The sequence below is a fragment of the Balaenoptera borealis genome (assembly GCF_965194805.1).
Source record: "Balaenoptera borealis genome assembly, chromosome: 3".
Classification (NCBI taxonomy): domain Eukaryota; kingdom Metazoa; phylum Chordata; class Mammalia; order Artiodactyla; family Balaenopteridae; genus Balaenoptera; species Balaenoptera borealis.
The window spans coordinates 162,510,731-162,537,773 of record NC_138866.1 but is presented as its reverse complement, the minus strand read 5'-3'; positions in this window follow the sequence as shown (position 1 = coordinate 162,537,773).

Here is a 27,043-nt window from a genome sequence, read left to right as displayed (position 1 = left end):
GAAAATCACATATATGGAAAAGCTGAGCCTTTGACTATAACTGGTCAAAAGTATCACTATTCTATACTTAAGTCCATTTTCCACAAGGCATGGGATTTCACACCTAGAACGCTTTAAGGTTCTGCAAGTACAATCGGATAGGATCTGCAGTTCAGTTTCATGCCTATGACATAACAGAGAAGGCACAGTTAAAAATTGTATAACAGATAGAAAGGACTGTGGTTATAATTTGAAATGATACCCAACCATTGTGAATGGGCCTATCAGCACCATCTGCTCCTCCAAGAAAGTTGTGGATTATTGCAGCTCTGAGTGGAGTTGATTCTCCCCCATGACAGCAGAAAGTGGGAGGCAGTGAGAGGCATTCAGGGAGCTCATGCTTGTTTTTAAGGCTGATGATTTTTCTGTTGACAGTACTGGTTGTGAACTCATTCGTGCTGATTAGCAGAGGGACTGCTAAAGACTTGAAAAGCAGGCTGGGAGCAAAACAAAACAAAGAACAGAACTTTCCTCCTCCTCCTCCCCAGCTTCTTACACAGAACATTTCCAAACAAGTGACTCCACCAAGATGTAACGTGACCGCCTATGCATATAGCAGTAGCTTCAGGTGTTATTTTTATAGTGTTTAGCCCAACTCAATACACATGAGACCATTTAAGTAAATATTATGGCATTTATTCTTTTTTCAGCATCTAAGCAGGAAATTAAGGTGAAATTAAAGTCATACAAACTTAACCTAAAGAGATAATGGCATTGGGTAAGATACTCAATTGCATTCAACTTTGGCTGTTATACCGCTAATGCTACAATAAATGTGAGGATGCCAAGAGTTCTCTGAAAAAAATCACAGTTACTAGTCTCTGTGTCAGGAAGGAGTCAGTGTATAATTTCCCTGTGCAGAAACAAGAGCTTCTACATAGTATTTTACAACTCCAGTACAAATTCATAATTTCTTCTTTTTGTTCTGTACATCTTGGAACGGAATCTTAAAACTGAACTAGAACTTGGCATGGCTAAAGAGCCAAGAAAAAACAGACTTGCCAAATCTTCACAATGTTAGGGCACTAGGAGAATTTTTTAGATGTGGCATTTAGCCACCTTCTCTTTCCAGGAAAAGTTTACAAAGTACAAATTATGATCATGGGTCACAAGTTAATACCACTGCCTCTCTGTGATAGTCTGATTCTTATAAGAGAACAAAACAATTTATTTTGTGTATATTTATGTGTGTGTATGTATATATATATATACATATATATACACATACGTAATGTAGATAAATGAATATTTATTTCAAAATTACCTAAGTATCTTCAGCTTTTTATGTAATTTTTCACAATCTCTTTGTCCATTAAAATATTTATGGATGACACATTATGTTTCCTAAAACTTCCACTTGTTAACTATTAAATCTTGAACAAAATACTTCCTTTATCTTTCCCTCAGTTTCTTTTTTATCGGTAAAATAGTAATAGCCTACCTCAAAAAGATTTTCTAAAAATTGAATGAGTTAATAGAATAAAAACTATTTAGATGAGTGCTCAGAATAAAATAAATTTTCAAGATTGTTAACTAATAGCTTTATATGTGCCAAGCATGGGAAAAACCATGGTAATAAGACTAATGTACCCCCTTGCTTTTCAGATCTTAGAATTAAATATTAACACCAACAGTATTACACATTATTATGGTTATTTATTCAATAATAAATATTAATTGGATACAAACTATGTAAAAAGGGGCAGAATATGAAACACGGCAACCACCAGTGCCTTACAGTTTTGTGGATGTGTAAATGTGTAAGGGAGTGCCCAGACAGATCATAAGTAATAAAGCATCCTGTGTTCAATGCAGGCAGAAGATGCTACAGTGTACAGGAAGGAAAATCTCAGTTCCGTTTGTATGAAAAGGAAAAAACATTATGGAGAGTAAAGAGATGAATTATGCTCTAACTTAATTTCTAAACATGGCCATAGTAGGCCTTTCTAGCCTTAAGATCATGGGATTTTAAGCAAAGGTTGTAAGGTGACCACAGGGAATTCCAAAAAAGATGTTCCTGTTGAAACTATAGTTCCTAAAGCAAAATGGTAAAATCTCAGTGATGCCATGAGAAAGACTGAGGAAAGTCACAAAAGAACAAAGAACTTATATACTATCATAGCAACAAAATGATTATGTATTAACAAGTTCATTTTTTCTCAGTGAAACTTAGAAGACAACTACTTAAGGAATGGGAGGGAGGAATTGGTGAGGCCGATTTAGGTAAATATTTTGTTAAATAAAATGGACACATTAAACTGACATTCTCTGCATGTGACATAGTGTATGATGGTTTCCCACATAACTAATGAAATTCTCATTTTCTTTGCTTATTCGTTTGTCCTGAGGATAGTAAAGACATTTTGCAAACTGTGCCTGTTTTTTTGTTTTGTTTTGTTTTGTAAGAACTCCCTTGGCCGGTTTAAAAACATTGGACATATACTACTAAGAGAAAAGAAAACCCTAGTTATGTATATGGACTGAGTAATTGTTTTTAATTCACGTTTAAGGTGCTTATATGTATGTAATTGTGAAATGGGCATGAACGCTGGTGCTCAGAGGTGCTCTGGAAACACAAGCTAATGAGTCTTGGGAGAGCAATGTGAGAGATTACATTTTAAAGTGTTAGATCAAATGAACACATGTTCATTTCCTTCTTATCTGGAGGTGGCATTCAGATGCCCAACTGCGGATACATTATTTTTTTTCACAGACAAGACATTTGGCTTCTTACTCAGCTGCTTACTTGGGAAGACTGTTGATTTGGCAGCTGTAGCCATTTCCCATCATCAGAAATGAATAAAATTGTAAGTTCTAGGATGATTCTTAAAAAAAAAAAACACGAAATAAAACTTCTTTTTGTTCTTCCGTCGGACGCATATGGATCACTGGAAGAAGAAAGCGTTTTCCTTCTGTCTCTGATTAAGCTTTCATGAATCCCTGGCTTCCATTAAGCTAGAAAAACAGAGACTCTGTATAAATGGGATTACATATGGGAAAGAACTTGGAAAATGCAAAGCATTATACAGTTCTAAGGCATAAACACTAATGTAAATATCATAGGTTCTTCCATCTTTTCCATGAAATCATCACTAACTACCTTAATATGTAACGTAACCGCCTTCTTTTATAATCACATTACTATAGTCTTGGTAGTCATTCTGTAAAACAAAGAAGTTTCACACCACCAAGAATGTGTTCAAATCATGCCATCAACATGGAGAATTTCTCTCCTTCCTTTGCTTATATATCGTCTCACCCACTTATTTAAAAACACTTATTGATTACCTACTATCTACCATACACTGTTCTGTGTCCTAGACTATAGAAATGAAAGGGACAGAAGTATTTATCTTTGGAAAGCAAAGATTTTTTTCCCACTATTTCTTCAAGAAGAAAAAAAAACAACAAGGTAGCTGGGTGGGAAAAGGGGAAGCCAGCAGACTGAAACATGGTGAACTGGGGGAGAGTTAAACCATAAGAATTTGCAATGATAAGTAAATTCTGCCACATGGAGAGCCTGGATGTCATGGTAAGGAATATGGATTTCATTGGAAATGCAATGGAAATGTACTGGAAGTTATTAAGCAACAGAGAATAATGGCCTGACTTATATTTTTATAAAATTGTTCTTTTTCTATAATTATCCCCCTTAGTCTGAGGCAACAGGAATCCACTGCTCTGAGCCCTATCATTTGGAAAACTCTGTATACCAGACACACAAACAATACATTTATTACAGAAAATATGCCTGCTTCTGTCATGCAGGACAGGACATGCAGCACTGGCACAGGGCAGCTTGTAACCATGAATACCTACTCCCGAGACAAATGATATTTAGACCCTAGGGCAATGTGTCTCCAAATCTCTTGCCCTATGTCCTTAAGACTTAGGGGGACTGTTTTTCAATGCCATAAAAGTTTGTGATTTGTACCTCTGTCAGAAGTTAGAAACAGACACCACTCCAGTGTTTAAGGAGAATTTGAGCAGCAGGAATAGTTAGGTAAGAGATAAGACAAATGTGTTTAGTTGCCACAGCCAGTTTCTCAGCTAGTATGAATACACTAGATTTGTGTATTCTAAAACAATTTTCCAGTAGTGTCAAGTATTCATTTCCTTGTATCTCTGTATTGTCCAATACACGTTTCTGTGAACACTTAAAAATCAATGCACAATTTACACTTAGGGAATATTTTACAATTTTAAATAATTCCTGTTCTTTTCAAATTTGTATAAATGCATATCTAGATCAGGGGACAGGGCAGAACATTATAGCTCCTAGGTTAAACGAGCTTACTTCCTGTTTGTGTAAATAAAGTTTTATTGGAACATAGCCAGTCATTTTAAACAAATGTATTTTCTGTGCTTGTTTTTGTGTTACTGTAGCAAGGTTGCAGAGTCATTGCTTCTGAGATTCTGTAGCCCAAGAACCCGAAAATATTTATGACCTAGACCCTTAGAATAAAAGTTTTCTCTCATCTACATATACATGAAGTATAATGTGGATTCTTATATTGCCTATATGTTGCTTAAGAAATTGCAAAAAATAATAATATTAAGTGGCTAGCTGTGAAAGTTTGCAAAGTTAATTTCCCAAGAGAAGTAGAAAACTATACCCACACAAAACATACACTGTTGGTAGTAACAGCTTTATTTATAGTATCCCCAAACTGGAAACCACTCAAATGTCCTTTATGAGCTGACAAGCACATTTTAGTTCATCCACAAAATGGTATGATTCTCAGCAATGAAAGGAAATAACTTCTGCATAAACCCAACAGCATGCATGATTTCAAAAATATCATGCTGAGTGATAAAAACACAAAAAAGAACACCTATTGCATGATTCCACTTATTTGAAATTCTGGAATAAGCAAAACTATTTTACATTTAAAAAGTAGTTAAATAGTTGCCTATAGCCACAGGTATGAGGAAAGTAGTTGACTGTAAAAGTGCCTAAACTGGAAAACTCCTAAAAACTTTGGCCCCAACTCAAGGACAAAAAAAGCAGATTTTTGGTAATTGGCCTGATTTTTTATACACAGGATACCTAAACCTAAAAGGAAAGCAGAGCTGAATTTTGCAAGCAGCTAACTTCTTTGCCGAAAGCTATTGAAAACTGTCTGACAATGTGGGGCCTCATGTACTGTCTTCAACAGACTAGGAATAAGCACAGATGTGCAGATGATATAGAACCTGATGATACAGTGTGAGGAATGTCTGTAGTGAATGACATGGTTGCCCACCATGTTTTCTTAGAACCCAGTGCACCTATCTCCCAGCTTTGGGGACTAGGTTCTGTTTACTATGCACTGCTATGTCCCTCACTGGGAATTCTACTCAGCCTCAGAGACTTGCTTCATCCCCATGTAGTGTCCCCTCCAACAAGGCCACACTTGGTCAGTGGCTAGCTGATGAAGGGGCATGAACTCTGTGATCCCTTGCCTTGCTTTGGGACACCTCTGAAGGACCAACTGCAGAGCTCCCCATAGGATCCATAGCATTGGCTAAGTCTTCAGTTGCAGTCATTGTCTCAGCTATGCTCTATGCTCAAATTTCTGACTCTGCTTCCTCGGAGGAATGTCTCATGACAGCTCTTCCCAGAAATTTCTCATCTTAGAGTCTATTTCCAAGGAACTCAGTTTAAGAGCATCAGTGCTAGAAGTGGTCTAAGGAAGCAGATTGTAAATGGGATTTGGGGCTGGATTACTCCACAATGCTAGTCAGCTTCTCTGTCCAGTTCTGCTTTCCCAATCTCCTTATAAATGTACTTCCTGAATATATTCCCAGTAAAACTTCTTCAAGCAATTCACTATTTGGGTATCTATTTTCAGATAATTTAATCTAAGACAATGATGTAACTTGTGACTGAAATTTTTGATCAGATGCACATAGGGATAAAAATTACAAGATTAAATTTAGTAGAGCTAAACATATTCTGAACTTCCAGTTAAACATTGCATTTTGAACATCTACACTTTTACCTCCATCCAAAAATGTCATCAACGTCATAGTTAAAGAATTTTTTAAAAATGTATTAAACCACAAAGTCAAAGAGAATGAGAAACAAGAAGAAATATGCACAAAGTTTTGAAAAAAATAAACCCAATGGACAAGTGGTACCTGACTTAAGAAGGGTAAAAAGGGAGAAATCCCTGCCAACAGGAGATAAAGTCAACATCAAGCAAACTGATTTGCATCTCAAATCCCCAGAAGCTCACAAGTTAGTGATGCAGTTGCCACTGATGGCAGGAACATGGATGGAGGCTGGAGGCTGAATGCTCAAGGATTAGTTAGAAGTCTTTAGGAAGAACAATTAGTGTGTAAGATCACTTCTCCTACCTTGTCAACAAGAAGACTTCTATGTTCATCTGAAGAGCAGACTGCATACTTAATATGTAGCAGTTTAACAATAGAGGTTCTGGATTCGTAACTCCAGCTTTGGATGAGCGTGAAGGTGAGACAGTTTTACTATATTATAAATTATGAGGAGACCCAGGCCTCCCTTCCTGTGTTCTGCCCTCAGAGCTTTCTATCTGCATTTTAGTGCCTCATTGATAAATTCAATAAAGCACTTTAAAAAACAAAACATACAGAAGAAGACAATGTAAAGAAACCAGAAACAATGCATGGAACAGAGGGAAACAAAATTAATATAATCAATACACTCATTGAGTTAAGACAAATATTAACATTCCTCAAAATAGACAATAAGTTAGAGAAACAGAAAATTATGAAAACAAGAAAAGCTATTGGAAATTAACACTAACACCCCAGAAATTGAAATAAAGTTTAGTAATTCAGTTAGAAGACAGTGTAAAGAAAATCTCACAGAAAGCAGATCAAAAAATCAAGAAAGATTATTCCAAGAGATATAAAATCCAAATAAGACCTCTGGAAAAAGAGAACATAAAATATGAAAGAAAATGATATTATTCAAAAACTAATAAATACCCCAGGGAGTTTTGCCTCCACTCGTGTAAAGACATAAGAGAACATCACTCCTACATGAACTACAAGAATAAAACTGGATGACCTACAAAATCATGACATTTCTTGAGCCTGTCGGAGGATTGAGGTCAGATGGCATCCAAGAAAAGTTAATTCCAAAGAGGATCAATCTCCTCCCAGGAGAAACAGATCCCCTTTGGCAGGACAGAGAAGGAACAAGTGGCAACTATTCAAGTGAGATCTAGTGGAAACGGTGGACAACCCAGGAAATTTCAGCAAAGAGATGGGAACTATGAAAGAGTCAAATAAACTTGTTAGGAAATAAACATGATAGAAAAGTTGAGGGATTTCTCTTAAGGCTTATTGGCACCACTAGACAAAACTGTAGAAAATATCAAACTAATACAAAGAAAAAAATGATGTGTGTGTGGGAGAACCCAGCTTCTAAGAATGGTTGGAAAATAGCAAATGTGTAATAAAAGTGTAATACAGGAGTAGAAGAAGGAGGGATGGCTAAATATTTTCCAAAATTTATGAAAGACATCAATCTCTAGTCCCCAAAAATCAGAGAACCTAAAGCTGGATGAAGACAAAAACACATATTAAAGTCAAAGTGCTAAAAACCAAAGATAAAGAGAAATTATTGAAACCTGGCTGGCAGGAGAAAGAAAGGAACAAATGAAGGAAGGAAGGAACGAAGGGAGGAAAGGAAGAAGAGGAAAGAGGAAGAGGAGGAGGAGGGTGGAGAAGGAGGAGGAGGAGAGAGGAAGGAAGAAAGAAATACCTACTTATAAGGTAAAAAAAGGTAAGAATTATACCATGCTTGTCAGAAACTATACAAGCCAAAGAAAACGGAGTGACATAACCAAAGAGCTGATGAAATAAAAGCTATCTGAATACCAAGAATTCTATATCAAGTGAAAATATCTTTCAAAAATTAAGGCCAAAAAGGAAAAAAAAAGATTAAGAAAAAAAAAAAAAAGTTGAGAAAATTCACCAGAAGCCGATCTGCTTCAGAAAGAACTAAGATAACAGATGGAAACTTGGAGTGACACAAATAAATAAGTATTTTTAAAACTCCACAAATGCTGGCTCAAATAAAGGTAAATATAAAAGACTTTTTTTTTCTTATTTTTAATCTCCTCAAAATCTAATTGTCTAGTGAGGTGGTCAGCAAATTACATGCAGGTCAAATCCAGCCTGTTGCTTATTAGTGGACATTGATTGGAACATAGACACATCTAGCCATTTATGAATTGTTTTTGACTGCTTTTAACCTACAACAGCACAGTTGAGTAGTGACAGAAATATTATGCCCCTCAAAGCCAAAAATATTTATTATCTAGCCCTTTACAGGAAAAAAAAAAATTGTGCTGTCTTGACCTAAAGCAAAATAGTAACAAGTTATAGTAGATGTAAAATGTATGTAAAAGTAAAATGTATAAATGTCATAGTACAAAGGATGGGAGGGATGAATTGGATGGATGCTTTTGGGAGGTTCTTATATTATACATGAAGTGGAAGAACATTAATATAAAGTAGAGTGATAGACTGTGATAAATTAAAGATGCATATTGTAAGTGCTTGGTAATCACTAAAATAATTAGAATTGCAGTTACAACTAATAAGCCAATAATAAAGATGAATTAAAATAATAGAAAATATATAATTACTCTAAAGTGGTCAAAAAAGAGAAAAAAGGAATAAACAGTAGATGGAAAAATAGAAAATATATAGCAAGATAGTAGATTTAAATCAGATGTATTGCTAATTACTTTAAATGTAAAGGATCAAACATACCAATTAGAAGACAAATGTATCAGACTGGGGAAAAAAATGCAAGACCAGATTGTGCTGTCTTTAGCAAACCTTTAAATATAAAAGATAGGTGAGACAAAAGTAAAAGATTTTAAAAGATTTACGATGCAAACACTGATGCAAAACACTTGGGATGGTTGTATTAATATCAGACAAAGTAATTACAGAACAGAGGCTATTTCTGGTATTAAAGAGGGACATTATGTGATAATTAAAGGGTCAATTCACCAGGAAGACATAACCCTAAATGTCCAAACAACAAAATGTACCAAACAACAAAAAAATACCTGAAGCAAAAACTGGTAAAACTGAAAAGAGAAAACTAACCATTATAGTTGTAGAGTTCAACATTTCTCCCAGTAATCAATAGAAAAGTAGACAGAATATCAATAAGGATATAGAATACCTGAAAAACACTAGTAACTAACTGTACTTAATTGACATTATACAATGGATAAATGCACTGCATCAAGCAACAGCACAATACATATTCTATTCAAATAAATATAGAATATTCACCACACCAGACCATATTCTGGGCAATTAAACAAACCTCAATCTACTTTAAAAGAAATAAAATCTTACAGTGTATTCTCTGATCACATTGGACTTAAGCCAGAAACCAATTACAGAAGAATATCTGGAAAATCCCCAAATATTTGGAAATCAAACAGGATACTTCTAAATATTAGATATGCCAAACAGTAAGTCAAAAATAGAAAACATTTTGGTTAGAAATGGAAACACAACTTTTAAAGGTAAAGGAATTACTAGAGGGAAATTCACTGAATTAAGCTATTTTATTCGAAAGAAAAGAAGTTTCAAATCGATGATCTAATAGATCTTAAGAAAATAGAGAAAGAGACATACATTAAACCCAAGGTGAGCAGAAGGAAAAATATAAAAGAGAATCAGACTCTGTAAACAAAAGAACAATAGAAGAAATTAAAGCACACTAAATCTTAGCTGAAAAGATCAACAAACGTTTGTAGTCAAACTGATCATTAGAGGATATAGAAAACAAAAATAACCCACATCAGAAATAAAAGAGGGAACTTCACTCAGATCGTGCAGACATTAAAAGGATAATAAAGAAATATTTTGAATGGCTTTATGCCCATAAATTTGACAACTTAGATGAAATAAACCAATTTCCTTAAAAACACAAATACCCAAAGCGCTCTCAAAAAGAAATAGAAAATATCATTAATCCTGTATTTATTAGGTTAATAAATCAAATTACTAAATTTATAAATTTATTTGTGATTAAAACTCCTCCAATAGAGAAAATTGCAACCGTATATATAGCTCTACTGTGAATTCTACCAAACCTTTGATGGAGAAATACCCATTCTATACACACTTCCTAACTCATTTTATGAGGCAAGAATTACGTTCATTAAAAAAAAAAAAAAGACAAACTTAATCAGAACATAAAACTACAGATCAAAATATCTCATTAACATGGATGCAAAAATCCTCAAAACATATCAGCAAATCAAATAATCAAACATTGCAGTATAGAAAAAGAATAAGATATATCTAAATGGAGTGTAATGCAAAAATACAAAATTTGTTGTGTACACAGAAAATCAAGCAATGTAATTCTGCATATCGACAGGCTAAAGAAAACACCCATAGGATAATTTGAATGTATGCACAAGAACATGTAGCAAATTTCAACATCCATTCATGAAAATATTCTTAAAAATGGAGGAACAGAAGGGAATTTCCTCAAACTGATAAACGCATCTACATAAACCTGCAGATAATATTTATTAAAGCAATCCTGGAAGCTAAAAGTAATGGATTGATGACTTCAAAATTATGAGGAAATCTTTCCAGTGCAGCACTTTTTAAAAAAAAATTGGGGTATAGTTGCTTTACAATGTTGTGTTAGTTTCTGCTGTACAATGCATACATACATCCCCTCCCTCTTGGACCTCCCTCCCATCACCCGCTCCATCCCATCCATCTAGGTCACCACAGAGCACCGAGCTGAGCTCCCTGCGCTATACAGCATGTTCCCACTAGCTATCTGTTTTACACGTGGCAATGCACATACGTCAATCCCAATCTCCCAATTCATCCCCTCCCCGACCCCGTGTTCACATGTCCATTCCCTATGTCTTAGTCTCTATTTCTGCCCTGCAAATAGATTCATCTGTATCATTTTTCTAGATTCCATATTTTTCTAGATTAACGTGTTAATATACAATATTGGTTTTCTCTTTCTGGCTTCCATACCTAGCAAATAGTCAGTCAAGATCTTTAAAAAATTCACTCCTCATGCCACCCCTTCTCAGAAAGCAACTGTGAGATATACTTGATGAAAACATATACTAAACAATTAAAAGAAAGAGATGGGGATAAGGAAAGAAGGTATCCAAGTACAGGAAATATGAACAGAACTCTTAGTATGTTAGTAAATGGAGCTCCCAGTATGAAACTTACTCAGAAGCTTAGACAACAAATAATGTAAGTTGGAATAGGAAGAAGGGAGGATTCTAGAAGAAATTTGGCAAATCGAAGAATTATAGATTAATTCATATTTGAAACAACCAAAACCTGATTTTAATTCTATTTGAAGATTAGGAGATAGATTATTTGTTAAGAACACAGAGAATTTAGCAATCAAAAAATAAAGGAGGTAAATATTAACTCAAGGAAAACCGAATAATTGAATACACTGGGAAATATTTCGTAGTTTGATATGTGATTCAATAGTGGTTAATACTTCCATAGTTATAATAAGGTACATTACATGCTGGCTTTAAAATATTGTAAAAGAATTTCCATGGAAAACAAGTTGATCTGAAATTTCTATGAAAAAATAAAAAGAATAAAAATTGTCAAGACAATCACAAAAATAATAATATTGATATATTAGCTAAAAGTTAAACAGTATTTCTTCTAGCCTTCCCTCAAACTTTAGGTAGAATGATTATCAATTTATTTTTCAGCTGAGCAAACTGGGTCACAGATACTAACTTCCTCAAGATTATGCAGGTAGTTAGCAGGCTATCTGGGCTTTGAGCCCAGCTGTTGGTTTCTAGAGTTCTTTCTTGCAACCACTGGGCTATGCTGGATGCCCATTATCAAATGTCAGTACTGAATATAAAGCTGTAGTAATAAAACAAATGTTGATTTACTTGTATTAGGAGAGACCAAAAATGCAGAACTAAAAATAAATCTGTCTGGGATATATGGGAACTTGACTGTGAATATATTGCAAATAAGTGAGAAATTGATAGACTTTTTGATGAATGGTATGGTGCTGGTGATAATTCACTTGAAAAGAGAAAGACCATGGCTGGGATAGGTGGTGATTCATGAAATAGGCTTTTATTTTATTAAGGTAGAGATCATACTTGAATTTTGTATGTTTGTGGGAATTGTCCTGTAGAGATGGAGAAATTGATGAGGCAGGAAGGAAATTATGTACAGAACCTAAATCCTTAAGAATTGAGATGGGAGTGGAATGATTAATCAGCCTCTGATAGGACAACTTTCCTTCCATTGTAATAAGAAGAAAGATAAATGTCATATTCAGATGTGTATAGTTGTACAGATTTGTTAGTGGAAAGATAAGAAAGCTTCTGTCTGATTATAATTTCTAAAGGAAGTGAGAGTGGCAGGAGGTGGGGAGGGGAGGAGAAAGCATCAGGTATAAAATAGTCAACTTGGAAGTGAAGAACTACCAGGTACAATGGAGTGTTTATTAAACATCTGTGTTCATAAACTAACAGTGAAGCCAAACATATGTTAGCATGATTTTTCACGAGTTATGTTCATTGAATTTACTTCAGAGAAATCAAGTGCTTGAATGCACCAAGTTTGGGGTTTTCTTAAGCTTATACTTTTGAGAAGAAGAGGAACAAGTTTGGTGATGTTGACAGGGGAGTGATTATAGAAAAAGTGCATGGAATCCAGGTGAGCCATGGAAATAGTGAGGACGTAAGAACAATGAGCTAAGATGTGCAATGCAAAGTGGGTCAGTGGATGGATTGGAAGTTTCAAAAATGCCCAAGATGTTTTGCAATAGGGACATGAAAGATGCTAACTGTATGGGGTCCTAAAGCTTGTTGGTTTGGGGGCTTCTCTTTAAGCAAGAGAATACAAAAATATCTTGATTTTTAAAATTTTACAAAAGTATGAGAACTCACTGCTAGGTCTCTCCCTGGGACTTGGATGGAGCTCCTCCAAGTGAGCAATCAAAAATGTAAACCTCCTGAGCTTCAGTAATTAACAGGAGAGCAGAAACTTATCAGAAAGTAGGAGGCACAGTGTGTAGATTTCAAAGGTGTTGCAATTACTGGTGGGTGAAACAAATTCTATGGTTTGAGTATGGGGGAGAAAAGATCACTGGAGGTGAAGAAGAAAAGAATAAAAAAGGCAGAGATTTGGATTAGTTATTCCGTAGGATGGCAAAGACATGGAGAAGTATATACCACAAGTAGAATGAAGATGAAGTCAGCAGTCCTGACACTAAACCTTCAGTTAATGTCTTGTTTTTCATCCTGGGACCTTTGCACAGGTTCTGTTTCCCATGCTTTATTTTATTAAATACAGGCCAAAAGACTGGACCAAAAAACCCCAAAAAACATAGTGTCCAAAAAAAGATAAAAGTATTTATTTCAGTTTCACCTCAGAGTCCATAGGCAGACTGACTTCAGGGAAAGTGGAAGCCATTCCTAACCCAACAAGACTGGGTTAGGTACTCCTTCAATATATCTCTACAACACCCTCTACTCAGTTTAGCTCCTTTAGGTCATCCTGAGTTCCTTCTGTCTTGTTTCACCATTCCTTAGGGTATTGTGCTTGACCTTATGTTTAAAGCTGGTTCACAATTACATGTGTATTTCCTCTGTTTAAAGAATCAGCATAGGAGGTGAATAAATTTCCATTCACTTGCATTAATGAGAACTTGGTCATGTGAACCATCCTCCTGATCTTTATCTGGATTGGCCTTGTGTCCTGCTAAAGGTAATGCAGTATCTGGGTGGCTCTGTAACCTGCTAAAGGTAATGCAGTATCAGGGAGTTCATTACTAAATGTAAAAAGGGAAATAGAGGTTGGGCACCATGAACAATCTCCACCCTACCCTTTCATTGATATTCCTCTAGTTAACAATTTCAAGGCATCATGCCTTTGAGGAAGCCATTTCTAACCCAACAAACCGGGTTATATGACCCTTCTTTATACTACCCACCCTATACTTTTAAATTTTGCTAACACCTGCCATAGTATTTATTCATCAGTACTTCCTGTATACTCTAGTATCTGGTAGGTTCACAAACATTTACAGTTGAATATGTACATGAATGGATACATAATTGATGAGCATCCCTTCATTTTAGAAGAAATTCATTAAATTCCTTGCTCATTCCTGCTCTTTTTTTTTTCCTTTGAGTTTGCTATTTCTTCCCCTTTCCACCTTCCCATCTATAATGTTAACCTCCTATGCAATAATATATATTAGAACTCAAGTCAATGTTTAGACCTATTGGTTAATATTTATTAAAATTAAACACAGTAGAGTGCTAAATAGTATAATATTGGTTAAAGTGAGATAGAAATGAATTGAGCTTGAGGTTTAAGAAACTGTTTCATGAAAGAAGCATTTAGAACAATTGTAGAGAAGTCAGAGAGCAATTTAGGCAAAGGTGACCTCCAGATATTAATACATTAATCAATTATTTCATTTATTCATTTTCTCATTAAGCATTTATTGAATTCCTATTACTTGCAAGTAGTTAGCCTATATAATAGTTACAGAGGGCCTATTCCCCCTTTTTATATACAGTGAGCTCACCATATAAGGTTTTATTAGAGGTTTGGGGAAATTGACATAAAATAAATAGAAAGAAATTCAAAACTTGAAATGTTTTATCTCCAACTGGAAATTTATGAGTCTGATATTACTTCTTATTTTAAAAGATTCCTATCTTTTGGCGTCAACAATAAATCACCATTTTCAGGTTGTACCAGTTGTTTTACAGCTTTTGAAGTACTGCAAAGGACACCATTGACAGGCTTTCAAATATATCCCAGACCAAAACAATAAAAATAAATAGAAGAAAACAATATAATCTTTCTGACATTTCCATGAAAATTGAATGGTCTTCTTCTACAAACATAGAAGAGCAGTTTCATTATTGAATGCCAAGGATCACATATCCATAAAATACCAAGAGATTTTGCATGTCATTCAATCACACAGCTGACAATCTTCAAGAAAAACTGCTTTTTAGTGAGATGGAATGCTTTAATAAGCTAATTAGTCAGCTCTGGAAGGTGATTCTGTGACATTACTTACAGAATTACTCTGAAATCTACCTATTCTTGCTGTTCATTTATGATAAATCATACTACCTTATGGATTTAAGTCCAATATTTATTTTAAAAATGGAAATCCTATTTAGTAGCATTTTTCCTTGTATGGCAGGCTATTGATTTTTATGTTCTAGGGATTTTAATACTTTCATTCTGAAATATTTCATTCTATTTAGTGAAATATAATTAGCTCTATCATCAGTGCAAAATGTTCACTCTATAGATCATCTCAGACAAAATATCAAGGTAGAAATCTTCTGAGTCCTAATAATCATGTTTGTACAGTTTTCTAGTCCCCCCCCCCTTCAGACTTACTATACTCTTAGAGACATGGAGGATCAGGACCATGGCTTACTTTGCAACTTTCTAATCATATTACAAAAGATTTGGCACATAAACAGTATTCAGAAAAGAAGAGTCAACTAAATAAAATGTTAGCAATGAAATTAAAAATCAGTAAATGGTTACCCGTAGCCCTGTATTATATCACTCTTAGATGTGCTAGGACAAATCAAAATGCACATGAGGGCAGTGGGCAGGGAAACACAATTGATCATCAGCAACCAAGGAGCTAGAGGCAGGATCTAGATTTTTGAGATCCGACTTGAAAAAGAAGGGAATATTTTATATTAGGGCAGTTCTTTTAAATGGAGTCATTCTGTCTGGCTCACGTGTATGTTTAAGAAAAAGTGTTTGCTATTCAGCTGGCTTAAGGGACCATTGCCTTTAACTCATTACTTGTCTCTCATCTGCCTTGAATTTTCCAGCAAAACAACTGTTAATTATTCTTCAAGCTGTGCTGTCACTCCTCTTTCCCCTTATCCAGGTTGCCGTTCTTGTCCTGTAGTAGTGGACTTCTTCTCCACCTACTATGGTCTTAAATGTAGGTTGTAAGACAGAGCTTTAATAACTTCTCTTCAGCAACACCACTGCCAGTTCAAGTAGATGTCTGTACCTCCATAAATTATTCTCCCTGCATGCTTAAGGTCTGGTAATATGTTTTGGTCACTATGTTAGTCAGAGTTCTCCGGAGAAACAGATGTAGATATAGATGTGGATATGGATATGGATATAGTTGTATCTACAATTACATGATTGTAGATCACAATCACATGATCTTATTCCTTAAAATAAATCTCTTTGTATATCTATGCATCTGTATGTCTATCTATAAAATAGTCTGTCTATAGAGCTATCTGTCTCTCTCTTGCGTGCGCTCTCTCTCTCAATATATATATGTATAAATATATATACATAGAAAGAGTTATTTTAATGAATTGAATCACATGATTGTCTATATAAATGCAGATACATAAGGAGATTTATTTTAAGAAGCTGGATCACATGATTATATATAGATATATATGTACACATAAAGAAACATCTATGTAAATTTATGTAGATCTATAAAGATATTTATTTTAAGGAGTTGAATCACATGGCTGTGGAGGCTTGTCAAGTCCAAAATCTAATGGAGGAGGCTGGCAGGATGAAACTCAGGTAAAAGTTGCAGTTTAAGTCCAAAAGCAGTCTGCTGGCAAGCCAGAAAGAGCCATTGTTGCAGGTGAAGTCCCAATGCTGTGTGCTGGAGAATTCCTTCTTGCTCTCAGGAGGTCAACCTTTTTTTCTATTCAGGCCTTCAGCTGGTTGGATGAGGCCCACCCAAATTATGAAGTGCAGTCTGCTTTACTCAAAGTCCACTTATTTAAATGTCTCATTCAAAAACACCCTCAAAGAAAAATCCAGAATATTTGACCAAATATCTGGACACTGTGACCCAGCCAAGCTGACACATAAAATTGACCATCACAGTCACCATTGTCTCTTCAGTTTCTAACACAGTGCTTGAATCCGTAGACACTTAATACATGTTAAATTAAGAAATAACTCTAAGTCATTAAGCTCTACCAAAGAAAAACTATCTGTTTCAATGTCTAGAAGACAATGGTTTTGCACTGTAGGCAGACTAGCAGAATAGGGCTAATATAACAGGTTTAGTTATAAATGTTATATGTAACAAAAGTGATTAATAAAGCTAGATGTTTATTTTTCAGGGTGCAAACCCTCACTTTTGAAAAGAATAGGAGAATTTAGCCACTTGACAAGGCTGTACTTTCTCTAAAGTGTAGTAAAAATGCTATATATATGCATATTGACTGCAGTCTTTGCTCTGTCACAAGTAAGCATTCTACACACTGCTTCTTTTTAAAATCATTACAGTTAAAGTCTTAAAAAGTGCGCATGTCAAAATAGTATGTTTTCATGTGTGTTCAGTACTGCTAAAGTCAGAGAAAATCTAACATCCTGGCATCAATTGCTTTTTTTAGCTTCTGAAAGAGCAAGTGAGAATCCATAACCTGAAACACACTCACTTCAGAAAAAAAGTTTTTTTTTAAATAACCCAGTAACTATTAGCTTATAAAATGAAAATGTATGCAACCAGTTTCTAAATTTGTTGTTCAAAAAACCAACCTTTGATATGGGATTAATGAAATTTCAAGAAATCCATTTCTCATGATTTTGTATTTTTTAATTCTGCATAATTTGTGTTTTAAACCTTATACTTCATAACATACTTTTTACTTGATTGAGTCTTTATTTTAATATTGTTTATTGTCCTAACTTGTTTAGGGATTTCTTAACAAAGTTGATAAGACACAAAAAAGAGTCAGGAATGCCTTTGATCAAGCCAAGAGTTAGAACTGGATAAGGACTGGGAAGAGGTCAGGCGCAAGCTAGGGTGTCAGGGGTAATCACTCCTTCTAACACAGCTGAGCATTGCATCCTGGTGCTGTGCCAGGTGTGAGAAGGATTTGCAAGCATTGAGACTACTGAATGGTATAGAGTCAAGGTAAATTATTATTTCTACTATTCCTCTGTTCCTGATATGATAGTTTCAAGTCAACACAGTCTTATAGTTGCTCTGCTGAAATATGCCCCACTATTTCACTGTCCTGAAACTAGCATGAAGGATAGATTGACTGACCATTGCAAAGCTATACTATCACTTTAATTGATCAAGACACTACATTCCTATAAATAAAGCCCAAAACTGATGTTAAACTTATATTAGCTTTTTTGGGGGTAACTTATTAATTGACTTAAATTGGACCTAAAACCAATTACATTCTAAAGTAAATATTGCTTCTTGTAGGATTCCCAAGTGTAAGACCTACATTTTTTCAGTGTTAAATTTAATCCTGCAGATTTGACCCAATATTCAAGACTACAGAGAATGTTTTAGATTCTGATTTTGTTACCCAAAATGCTACCTATTTCTCCTAGATTTACGTCATCTACAATGTTAAAAAGTACATGTATCACTGGCAGAAAGTTCATAGTTTAATTGCAGTGATTTCCTTCAGCAAAGGATTATCCCCAACATTATTTCCCTTATGTTACCTACACTTTGTCTATTTTAATGGTCTGTAGTATCCTTTTATTACAACCATTTTTGGAAGTGATCATTTCCCAAATAATTAAGCACATAATAAATTAAATATTTGTGTGCTTTTAATCATTTATCTCATAAAGATAAATATATCAAGCATTTATAAAGTGTTTGGAAATAACATTATTTAATCATCAAAACCACCCTGTGTGGTGGGTATGTACATTCGTAGCCCATTTTACGAACAAGAAAACTGAGGTATAGGGGAGTTAAGTGACTTGCCCAAAGTCATGGAGCTAATAAGTTGCAGAGCTGCATTGGAACCCAGGGTGCCTCTCTTTAGAGTACATGCTTATAATCACTAGTTTTTACTGACTTGTGCATTACCATAAGCATTAAATAAGACAAACTTAAGGAAAAGTCCCAAGATCTGCTTCTAAGATATCCCCACTGTGGATGAAGCAGATGTGTTAAGGCCCATATCATGTGTGTCTTACCATCTGGTGAAACTGAGAGGGTCTTGAATGGCCTCACCATAAGGTCCCCTCCCCATTCTGCTCTCTTGGATAATGACCTAGTCAAACAGCTCTCCTTCCCAAGGCGATCAGGTGCAGTTCCTAACTGTCCTGGAAAAGCAGGCATCAGTTCCTTCCAGCACATGGAATTATTCAGACAAGCCAATCACATCCTCCCTCAGGAACCAGGGGTCACTAAAACTTCTTGATACTATAAATTCCGCCTCCCACTAGCCCTGGCTGCCCAATATGCTCTGGGGTGCAACACCCAAGTGGCCCTAGGCTGTAAGTGCATGTGACCAATGAGCTGCTGTAGATGCTATCTACCCTGGGTCAGGTGCATTGTCTTTGACCATCCCCAAACTCCAGGGCAGGAAACCCTCCTTCACCAGCAGGATGAATAGAAAGTGATTAAAAACCACTCCAGATGAGTATGTGCAAAACAAGCTAGCCACATCTATAAATCCATCCATTGGGAAAGCACAAGCATTATTCTTTAGATGGTATATAAACTCAGTCTATGTTAAAGATTAAGCTAAATTATTAATTTTCTTATTAATGTATTGTTGACAAGCAACAGTGCCATGATCTTTCTTCCTCTGACACTTCACCCGGCAGGCAATCTCCAGTGTCAAATATTTACAGTTTTATTAGCCACTTGACTATTTTGTGCATCTCTTCAGCCATATGCAGTGTGGCCATAAGCAATGTGATAACTTATGTTTAATAAGATGCAGCAGTGACTTCTTCTTTTCTAGTTTTAAAAGCAAAAACAAACAAATTTTGCTTTTAACAAGCTTGTAATATTTATGTTAAAATTAAAAAAGTAATTTTTCTTTAACTTCTGAATGGTCAATCTCAAATGGATGCTCTAATTTAAATGGCATTGTAATAATATTTTTAAATGTTTGGTTGCACAAGACACCTTGAGTTAAATTATAAGTAACTATAAGATGAGGGAAAGATAGATTTATTTGGTATTATTTATTTATTATTTAAAGGGTTATCCAATTTCTTTTGAATAGATTTTCTCTTCCATCAGTGAAAAAATTTTTCTGAATGTCAATTTCATGTTTTTTGGCATATTTGGATGAAGACAGTGTAGCTTGTTTTGACTAATCAATTCTTTTACTCTCTCCTAAATCAAAAATTTAATCTTAAATATTTAACAATATTTTATAATTTTCCTTTTATTTTAGACTAGTACATAATTTAATTCTAAAATAATGTTTTAATTTAAATTTAAAAATTTAGGAAAGTTTTTTTTAATAAAATGTTATTGCACAAGAAGATGATTATATGTGTTTTTATCTTCTTGTGTTTCCATACGGTTCAAGGAAAACTTCAGGATTTTGATATAATAATTTATTAAATGATAATATGTTTACAATAATTATAGCAACATAGGAAAAATAATGTAAACACAAAATGCTGAAAGTAAGCTCTGTTAATTTCTGAAAATCTACATATCTGTACCCTAAAACTTCTATTATAGAAAATTCTGTATAACACAGGACTCAACACTACATATTCCATTAGCCATTAAGACAAAGATGTCATTATCATATGTATAGCCTCTTGTAAATACTACCATTCACTCATGAGAGAACAAGAGTAAACAAAGAAAATGACATGTAAGTATTAGTATGGAAACAGTGTTTGACAATTCAAACCCCGTGAAAGGGTCTGAGATCCCTCCCCAGGGTTCCTCAGATACCACCATAAGAGACAATAAGAAATTAGAAAGACTAAATTATTTGGAGTCAGAAGATCTTGGTTTCAAATTATTCTTACAGTTTCATTTTATTTTAATATGTTCTATGTTTTTATGCTCCTGTACGATGTCAGAATTCATCAGATCACTACATAAGTAGGAAAAAACACCAATTAAAATTAATCTTCCCTTTTTCCCCCGTATGGATATAGCTAGCTCTTTTGACAAATTTTCATTTTTGATACTCTTTTATTAATCCTTTAGCATCATTCTACATACTATTTCTTTGAACTATGAATATCTATGTATGTACATATACACAAACATAACTTTTATATATACACACATACATACCTGTATACATATACATGTAATTCCTTATTTACATGTTATATCACTTTAATAAATTTATTATTAATTACCTTTTGATAAATAGATATCTAGACGAATCTATGCTATTTATTCTCCTTCAAAAAAAAAAAAAACTAAATGCTATGCTGTGTCTCTTCTACCAGGGTCACTTCATATACTCATTTAATATATCATTATTGGTCAAAATTAAGAATATGAAGAGTTCTACTTGAAATCAGCAGAATAAAACATCTGCTGCCAAGTAGGTTTCAGTAGGTCACCCCATGCCAACACTTTCACTGCAGCAAGTATTAAGAAAAGGGGAAAAAATTGTAAACAGGGCAGTGGAAGCATTGGCAACTAGGTGAACAGAGATGGTAAACCACTCTGAGGGGAAATGACAAACGTAACCACTAGCTGTCATTCCCTCTGGGAGAGGTAACTATCTGTCCATCCTCTGAAGAGCACTGCTCAAGATCATTGCTAGAAGAAAGAGAAAAAAGCAAAAATTTTACTATGACTGGAGAGATTCTATGATCTGAAATTTTTCATGGGTAACTGTCTGCATGGTTCTTGACCTATGATGGAGGCTAGGGAACTAAGCCAACATTTCCCAAAGTCAGAGTAAAACTGCCTGCAGTCTTTCAGAAAAGATTGCTAGAATAACTTATAAAAATGATCAAGATAATAAAAGCAAATCTTGAAAGAAACTAGAGAGAAAAGACAAAGAGCCTTCAAAGGATCACAAGAATCACAAGCTGACTTCTTTATAGAAATGATGTAAACCATTAGATACAGGAAGATAACACGAAGGATATCTTTAAAATGCTGAGGAAAATATATAGCAACCTACCATTATTTATCCAGCAATACTATACTTCCAAAATGGTGAAGAAATAACATTTTTCAAGGAAATGTCAAACAAAAACTGATATAATTTATTCCTCGAAGTAATGTTCCAAAAGAAAACCTAAAGATGGACAGTGATTCCAGAGAGGAATAGAAAAGTATAGGAAGAAATAAAAAGCACAGGAGAAGGTGAAAATGTGGATAAGTACAAATGAATATGGATTATAGGAAGTAATAATTGTAATGCCCTATGGAATGTAATTTATGTGCATAACTGAAAATGTGTGAAAATATAGGACAAAGGTAGGTGAGAAGTAAATGGAGTGAAAAGGATTTAAGTTTCTAACAGTACCAGATAAATTAAGAAAGTAATAATTTATATTAGACTTTAATAAGTGAAGGTGAGTTTTGTTATCTCTAGGTTTAAATCCAAATGGATAGTTTAAAAAGTATTAAAAATAATATAAGAAAAATGTATTAATCCAAAAAGACAAAGAAAGGAGAAAAAAAAATAAAGCAGATATGCAGATTAAAAAATAAATAGTAAAATGATAGCTATCCACCTAATTATATCCATAATTTCATTAAAAATAAATGCACTAAAATAGGAATCCTTGGTTAAAAAAAAAACACTTTGGAGCCAAATCTCTTGAGTTTGAATCCTGACTCTGCTACTCTTTAAGTAGGTGATTTAAGAAAAGTTACTTAAACTCATATTTATTACCAATAAAGGAAAATAGTAATAGAATATACTTTATATGTTATTACAAAGATTAAGTGAGTTAATATCTGCAAATCTCTTTAGAAAATGCCTGACATGTAGTATATGCTGTATAAAGGTACATAAAGCCTATATGAATTGGATAAATTGTAGAGTTTTTATATATATCAAGTGTGATAACATACATGGAAGAGCATTAAATATTTCTAATAACTACAGAAATACAACATACTATTTTTGAATCACTGAAACAATAATGTAAATTAATACACAATTCTAACCTCATATACACTTCTTAATTAATACTATTTAATCATACAGAGATAAAGACAGAAAGCTTGTTATATAATAGTATTGTCCTTGTGATTTCATTTTGCCTGTATGATTTCCTAGGCTCATTTTAATATGTCTTCAAATTTGCCCGTGTCTCTAGGTAAATTTGCTAACAATTTGGGAATGTGGTGCCGTTTGTCTAAAAAGTTGAATCATACTCTGGAAATAATTCTTCCTTCTGTTGGATCTCTCTCCTGACTATTCATATTATTATCATCAAATATTATTCCAGTGGTTAAATATATTTGGTGAGTTACAAATTGATGAAGAATATGTGCTTTCTGCTGAGAGGATCCAGCCTCTTTTCAGATCACTTTATAGGTAATTGATTGATAACCATTAGGGGAAGCAGTAATATGAGTAAGATGATAAAAAAGTAATTACTATGAATGTTTTTCTACAACTATAGTGTTAACACTAATTTAACTATAGTAACTTTTTCTACTTTTTCTAGAACTTTCTTTGTGTGTATGCCCATGCGGGGAGGGTGTGTGTGTGTGTTTTAATATTCCTAGTAGGATAAGCAAAAGAAAGAAAAGTGCCTGACTTCTGTTATGCTGGTTGTCTATATATATGTCAATTTATTCATTTTTAAGTAAACTTTTCTGAAAGAGGCTTATTTTTATTTTTACTGTGAAGATGTTCCACATAAATGCACATTGACTACACTATCAGAGTAAATTACAAGTGTTTGCAAAAAATTTGGTAGAGATAGGAAGTTTGTGCCTGAAACTCTATGAAAGATACTGTGAATATATAAATACATTTAAAAGGCTTATGCTGTCAGGCTTATTTTTATCTTTTAATTACCGATAAAGAGTTTTTGTAATTTGGGGTTCAGAGGCCATATATCTCTCTACAAAGGAGAATGATTCATTTAAAACATTAATTCTGTTCTGAGCTGCAGTACAGCAAATTAGACACCATTCTCTGCTTGGAGGAAGATTTAAATCAAATTATTAGAGAATTCCTGCAAGGAAGGTAAAAGGAAAGCTCTTATAGTCATCAAGAATGTTGTGCTTTTATATATATGTTCCTTCAATTTGGTACCCCACAAGAGGTAATTTCACTCTTATAGATGGAAAATGTACTGTAAAAAATATCTACTTTCCTTGGCTCACCATTAAGACAAGCTTCAAACTCACAGATGTTGGCAATTTTTAAAAATATTTTTGAAATTCCTACTCAAAAGCTCAATCTATTTATTTTTAAAATATATTATTTTTTTAAATTACGTATTTTTAAAAATGAGGGTACTTAGTATGATACGGTCACTTCAGTATGCCCTCCTATGTATGTTATTCACATCAAATTATTTTTTTATGTAGAGATGTTCTATTTTTTAAAAAAATATTATTGTATTTTATATTTCCATATTCTTTACAAAATAAGGTTAGCTTTGAAAATTATTTCCTTTTAAACTCGTTTATGCCTATTGTATTTGAAATATTCTTCTCTGCATTTATAAAATCATCTTAATTATTATTTTGCCTTGCATACCTTTTTCCTACTTTCTGCTATATTTTATTTTAAAGTGAAACATACCATTTAAAACAATGGAACAAACAAAACTCTTGCTATTACTAATGGTGTGAAAATTTCATGTTGTGGAAGAAATCTAAACCCAAACTTCAAAAGACCCATGATTGCCTAGTGGATTTATTAATAATATATCCAAATCATCTCCCAGGCCATTGATGTTGTTTTTGCAGAAGGAGTGAGTGGACAATATAAACTCTTCCATGTGACTGGAGAATAGACCTAAAAGAGCTTGGACCACAGCCTTCCAATACTAGAAAGATGGTCACATGGAAGACACCCTTCCTTTTAAAGTGATCCAGGATGAATTGTCCTGGAGTGAGGAATAGAAAGTATCGAGTGAACTGGGGGCTGGAAGGAGCTAGGAAGACACTCTATGATAAAAATGTTCTTATGAAAGTCATCTGTTAGCTTTTAAGGTTGCTGTAAACGGAGTGTCTATAGCAAAACAGGAACTACCTGAGGAATCTTTTTTTAATGTGTGCAGTGAAACATGGACACACACATATGAAAAGAAGATATATTTAAAGTCGGCTGCATCACATTATTTCTAGACACATACTCCAGATGTGAAAAGTTATGTCTTCTGTTAAGAACCTATGTCTTTAGGAGGTACTCAAGGCCAGCACACCATGTGCTTTCCACGAAACTACATTGCTTGGCTCACCTTTTTCCCTTTTCATTAAAACATTACATATTTTTGTACACCAGATTAAATTTATCCCTACTCTGCCATTTTCCAAAATAATCTTAGGAGGCATATAAAAATATATGCAACAAATACAGTCATGTTATGAGCTGAATGTTTTGTGTCCTCTCAAATTAGGCTTAGATGAGGCCATGAAGGTGGGGCCTGCACGATGGGATTAGTGCCCTTATAAGAAGAGGAAGAAGGGAAGGTTTCACTCTCTCCCCATGTGTGTGCATGGAGGAAAGGCCATGTGAGGACACAGCAAGAGGGCAGTTGTTTACAAGCCAGGAAGAGAGCTCTCACCAGGGACAAATATGCCTGTGATTCCCAGCCTCCAGACTGTGGGAAATAAATGTCTATTGTTTAAGCCACCCAGTCTGTGGTATTTTGTTGCAGCAGCCTGAGCCGACTAAGAAAAACTGCAATGAAATAAAATGAGGAAAGAGGAATAGGGAGAAGTGGAACATTAGGGCAGAAGTGCTGTATTAACTCTCTTAGCAAAGACAGGAAAATGATCAGTTACCGAAGTCAGGTGTTCCATTAAATTTTACATAATGAATGTGTTTAGAAGAAGCAAAATTGTTGCTTGTGTTTGGATACTGAAGCATGAAATACCACTCTCCACCCTGTACCCAGGTTTTCCTACAGAGAGAAGATAGTATGTCGTATAGGAGACAAAAAAATTCAAATGCAACTCCAAAAGGGGCACAAAAGCAAGTTTATTTGTTAATTTTGAGTTCCACTTTTAGTAAGAAGGCATGAGATGGGTGGATCCAGAGAGGAGAGCTGGTGGTTAAGAAACAATATTTTAAGGTCCAATAAGTAAGTTCCCTGCTACTCTTGCTTGATTTAGGAATAAAAATCCCACATAGTTTGAAACCCAGTTTAAACCTAAACTGTGCTCATGAGGCATGTGAAAGAGGTCTGACAGTTTCAAGGGAGCAGGGTCATCGAATCGTACATGCACGAAGAAATAAGGAGTTTTAACATTGTGTTGTGATAGAAGATCATGAAAAACACAATTGTTTGGGCAACTAACAAAAATTTCATTATCTCTGGGGAAAGGTAATTCTGAATAGAACATGTTGCCATCCTGCACCCCAGCCACCACTGGACTATATTTGAGGCAGGGAAATAAAATATTCTGTTAATTCTTGGTTGCAAATAGGGTTGCAAAAAGTAAAAAGGAAAAATTCTGCAATGCATTGGAGCAGAGTTTCTTTTTGGAACTTCTTCAGAAAAGAGTAACACAAAGGACGAAGACAGTTTGCGTAACTGCAAAATTATTGCACAGTTTTTGCACGAGAGAAGCTCCTTTGCTTTAACTCAGGCAAGAGATAAGAAAACTGGGAGGGGACACAGCAGTGCTGAATGGGAGGCACTAGTGTCTGCAGAGAGACAGAAGTGCTTAATGGGCACAGGTATGTCTAGGAAATCAGCAGAGGTGGCCAGCAGGAGCAAGAATATCTCCTACTTTTTTCTCTCTTCTTCTGGGCATCCACCAGGACCGCTGTGTGTGCCAGATGATGCATGGATGCTGATCAGATAGTTGGCCAGGCTTGTTTTTTTTTTTTTTCTTTTCTTTTTTTCTGCTTTGCTATAGATTGAATGTTTGTGTCCCCCAAAATTTATATGTTGAAATCCTAACTCCCCAGGTAATAATATTAGGAGATAGGGCCTTTGGGAGGTGATAGGTCATGAGGGTGGAACCCTCATTAATGGGATTAATGACCTTACAAAAATTACCCCACCGAGCTTCCTAGTGCCTTCTGCCATATGAGGACACAATGAAAAG